We start from the raw sequence: 5,290 nt of genomic DNA, 5'->3' as shown, positions 1-5,290 counted from the left end.
GACAAGGTCAAAAGAGCGGAGTTCAGGCGATGCAAAAGAGCGTCACCAATGGAGAGGCTCGGGCGGCCATCTTTGTTGCTGGCAACTGCCCCCTGTCTATAAAACAAGGGCAGAATGACAGGGCTCAATATGGTTATATTCACTCGGAATTTCACATTTTACGCCGAAATAGCCAACCTGGGGAATCCAAGTCAGCTTTTTTCATTTTATTATTATCTTTGGTTAATACTGTTTTCACACATTCAGAAAGCCTTGTTTATATGATGGATTCACATATATGTTGGTTTATATACTAAGGGGTGCTTTGTTGACTTGAATATTCTGACCTATGTACGTTTTTGTATTTTCTGTGGATTTCGGCTAAATGATTTGTAATTTTATTGCATGTCTTATTTTGGAGCGCAGCACTATTTTTGGTGGGGTTTTTTTTTGTCTGTTTATTTTACACGCTGGATGTTGTATTGTGCTGTGCATGCAGCTCATTCTAAATATATATCTTCAAACATATTTTTTATTTTTTTTTTAAAATAAGGAATAAGATTTTTATTGATCGTCAAGTAGAACATCAAATGCGACATTCGCGGACACACAGGTCCAAATCAGCAACCATTCGTTGGTCGCGCAGAATCAGGATTATGTGTGACCAATAGGCATGTGCATGGGGAAAATATTCGGCTCGGTTCGGCATTCCAAAATTCGGGACATTATCAATTCGGAACTCCGGTATTTCGGGACTTTTGTTGCAGCCGCTTGGTAGATAAATCCCTAATTCCCACGGTATTAGGGAGTTATCTACCAAAAGGCTGAAAGACCTAAATTGGTCTTTCAGCCAAATTTACTAATACTAAGTAAAAATTACTTAGTATTAGTAAATTGTGCCCCTACTCGCTATACCGCGAGTAGGGGCATGTCTATTAAACAGTGAGCAGCCTGTGGCCCTCGAACCAGGTGAGATCCCGAAGAGTGACATAGTTGAAAATCATTTCTTAGTCCTTATTGAACCAGGGTACTGAAATTTTTCTAGCCCTTAAATTTTAATAAAATAACCTCCTCTCCAATTCTGGCGGACCTGTTTATTTCGATTAAAAGTGAAATCTTCAGTAATTTGATTATACTAAGTGCAGAAGTGTTGTGAAATGCTGTGATTTTATGTTCTATTCTTGTAAAAACGGACGAATACTCCTTCCAGGGATAGGAGAGTTAGTAAATAACATTTTTAGAGAAACATGTTAAATGATCCTTAATCACAAAATCAATATCATTGATGTTTTAAAAAGTGACATGTCTTTTACACTTATTCATTTTATTACATGCTAGGCAATAGCCATAACCATAAAGGCCTTTATTAATATTAAATGCATTATTTTACTTGTCTAAGGTGAAAGAGTTATTAATTAAACAATGACAAAGGTTTCTTACTGCCCTATATATTATAATTGGATTGTCTGGTAATAAATTATTCAACATCTTTCGGGAATTCCACAACTTTTTGTAATTATCTTTCTCGCTTGTCGATTTTCGCAGCTAAAATTTCAAATAAATCTGCAATTAACGGAAGGTCATATTCATCTTTATAGTTTAGGAGATCTTCTCTATTAATTCTGGTCTATTATACACTTACATTATTATTTAATATATTCTTTCTCTAAGAATTGTTTTTAATTTTATGAAGAATTGTTGCGTTCTTCTGTTCCGTTTGTTCTCACTTTCATGAATTGGCTTCTAGGTGCCTATATAAGTCATGATGGATAATGGTAACTATTTATAGCGGTGTAACTATTTGCGTTGACTGTTTTAAACATTTCTTTGTCCTAATCTGTCCTTCTTGGATAAAAATAGTTAAAGGGACACTGTAGGTACCCAGACCACTTCAGCTTATTAAAGTGGTCTGGGTACTGTGTCCCTTTTGCACTTAGTGCTGCAATGTAAAACATTGCAGTCCAGAGAACTGCAATGTTTACATTGCAGCTCTAAGTCTGCCCTCTGTGGCTGTCTATCAGACAGCCACTAGTGGGCTTCCGGAATCCAAACAAACTTTTGGTCCGTTATCCTCACGGACCTCCAGCTTCAGATTTTCCCCATAGAAAAGCATTGAATAATGCTTTCCTATTGGGAGGTCTAATGCGTGTGCGGCCATTGCCGTGCATGTGCATTAGGTCTCCCTGCCGGCTGACCCAGTGCCAAGGGATAAATTTTGAGAAATTCGAAAATGATGTCAAAAAAGCTTTGGATTTAAAGGTTTAACCCCTTAAGGACCAAACTTCTGGAATAAAAGGGAATTATGACATGTCACACATGTCATGTGTCCTTAAGGGGTTAAGGACACATGACATGTGTGACATGTCATGATTCCCTTTTATTCCAGAAGTTTGGTCCTTAAGGGGTTAAAATAAAACCGAATTCAAATATTTAACCGTTGATAACCCTAAAATCCTACTTTTTTTTTTTTTTCCATGGCCCCAAATTTCACAAGGAGGATTCGATTCCCCAGGTAGGTCAATTATATTTAAGATTTGATCAGTTTCATCTATAATTTCTGAATATATAGATACACCAATACAACCATTGCTTGTAACAAATCAATATTTTTGTAACATATCGATATATTTGAAAGACATGATGTACATGTCGCAAAAACGTAAGCATATCACTTTTGGGATAGACAGTGTTTTGGTGAATTGTGACCAGTTCACTCTCTAGCATTATACCACATGATAATAGCATTAAAGGCTGCAATTGTTTCTTGGAGAAATCCAATTTTCTAACTTTACAAAGAGATTTTTTGGGGGATGTTTTTTTTTGTTTGACCACCGATTATTTTTGGTTTATTGATTCCTTTTCTTCACAAAATTGGGGGAATACCATGGGTACCTCGTTCGCACCCTGCTATGCCGAAAAAGTTGTGTGTAGGGCACATGGCTGGGCTTCATGCTTGCAAATTCTGTGATCAACAGGTGCATCTTGCACCTGTACTTAAGGTGCTCCTAGCTACGTATGTATAGTATAGTTATATAGCTTGGAGATCCCTATACTAAACTGCTGAAAGAAAATGAGGTAAAGCCATTTTTATATGTTTGGTCTTTCAGCTGTTTACTAATAATATAATGAGGTTTAAATATTTTTTTTTATGCCCCCACACACCATGTCGTGAGCAGCCAGTAGCTGATTACTCTGGTAAAAGAGACACCTACTAAGTTGCAAGTAGCAACTGGGCAGCTATGGATTAGCTGCCCAGTTGCTAATTCAAATCCCCCTTCCCCCAAAATAATAATAAAGAGGGGGTAACATAGTGTCCCCCCATTTCCTCATTCATAGTCAGTGGGTCGGGGCTATTGTCCCTCCAGTCCCCCCTCATTGGCAGTTAGTGGTGGCTCGAAATATAATAAAGGTAGGAGATCCCTATTGCCCCCCTCCTCCCCCCTCCCCCCAGCTCCCACCCAAAGGTGGCAAGTTGGAGCTAATAAAAAATATGCAGGGATATCCACCTCCCCACACACAATATTATTTCCCTGGTGGCATTTCCCAACAGCGATGCTACTGTAAAGACTAAAATATATGCAAAATACAGACTAAAGAAAAAAGCATACACTATAAACAAATCTCCATTTAAGAGATTTTAAGTAACCTTAAAATGTAAAACGTTGCATAATTCTTTGTGTGTATATATTTTGGTCTTTACAGCAGCATCACTACTGAGAAATGTATGTTCCAGGAGTTCCAAATCCCTTTTATTTGTGTATATTTGGAATCCAGACCGGATTCCTTTTGGTTTGAGCACCACAACACTCCGTTCCTTTGCAGGTGACCACAGGAACGCATAAATGTGAGGAGGTTTTCTGGAAGCAGTTTGAGCAGTAAGTATTGCAATTCACATGTTTATGTCCCATTTTAAAATCGGTGTAGGACCCACTGATATTTGGGTACTGTTATGTAGTTGTAAGATTAAAAACATATGGCCATATGATGTAACCAAATGCCAATATTTGTTTGCTAAGATACGTGATTTTACTTAACCTGGTAAGATTTAAACCTGAATAATTATTTTGTGTGTGTGTGCCCGCTGATATTTAATCTGTATTTTGTATTGGAGATTTCTGAAAATAAGACCCTATGCAAGGCAAGCCAGTAATAGTACATAGGGGAATAAGAAACCTTCAACATAATTTGATTGATAGTTATTTTACCTTAGATAAGCAAAATAATCAGTTCAATATTTATAAAGACTTTTATGGTAGCAGCTATTGCTTAACTTGCAAAGAAAAAAAATAACTGTACATGACATGTCACTACTTTAAAAATCAATGGTATTGGTTTTGAGATAAAAGATCATTAAACATGTTTCGCTAAAATGTTATTTACATCCTCCCCTGTTCCTGTGGACTTTTTTATGTTGGACGGACTATTCGTTCAGTTCATTCAAGAATAAAAGAACATATTTGTAATTTATCTAAAGGTTTAAAAAAAATTAAAAAGTGTTTCACAACACTTTTGCATTTATCATAATCATAATCATGAGGATCTCACCTTTTATGTAAACAAAGAGCCCCCTTGACATGCAGAGAGTCCCAGTAGGAAGGATTTCCCAAGTAAGTGGATTCATCTCATAAGAGCAGGCATTAGGCTGCTAGAGTAGGACCTACCAAGAATGGGGTGGGTACATTGATGTTGTGGCAGGCTTATGCAATGTATGATCATATACTGTAACTATACCCCCATTATTTTTTTTCCTAGGTGAGGTGTTTTTAAATAAAATTATTATATTCTGTGAAACTTGAAATTGCTGCTTAACCCCTTAAGGACGCTGGACGGTTCAGGACCGTCATCGGCATTTTTCACTTGCCGACCGACGACGGTCCTGAACCGTCCTAAATTTAAAATGTACTTACCCAATCGCCGTCGTTCCCCCGGCGGCGATCGGCGGTGCTCCCGGTGTGGGGAGACTGCCTGCAGCCCAGACAGTCTCCCCATGGCGGTTTAGGACCCCTGTGGCCATGTGATCGCCCAACAGGGCGACCACATGGTCACAATAGGTGTCCTAGTCTCTGCCTGCAGGGGGACTGTCTGTGCTGACAGGCAGTCTCCCTGCAACTGTAAAATTAAAAAAAAAAATTAAAGTTATAGTTAATAAAAAAAAAAAATATTATAATATATGTGTATATATATGATATATAGACATATATTATACCTATATAATATATGTCTATATATCATATATATAATGTCATGCTAAGTGTATTTTTATATTAATATGTACATATATTAATATAAAAATACACTTATAATTAATTTA

This window comes from Pelobates fuscus, chromosome 1 (genome assembly GCF_036172605.1).
Source record: "Pelobates fuscus isolate aPelFus1 chromosome 1, aPelFus1.pri, whole genome shotgun sequence".
In the NCBI taxonomy this organism is placed as follows: Eukaryota; Metazoa; Chordata; class Amphibia; order Anura; family Pelobatidae; genus Pelobates; species Pelobates fuscus.
This window is presented reverse-complemented; position numbering follows the sequence as displayed.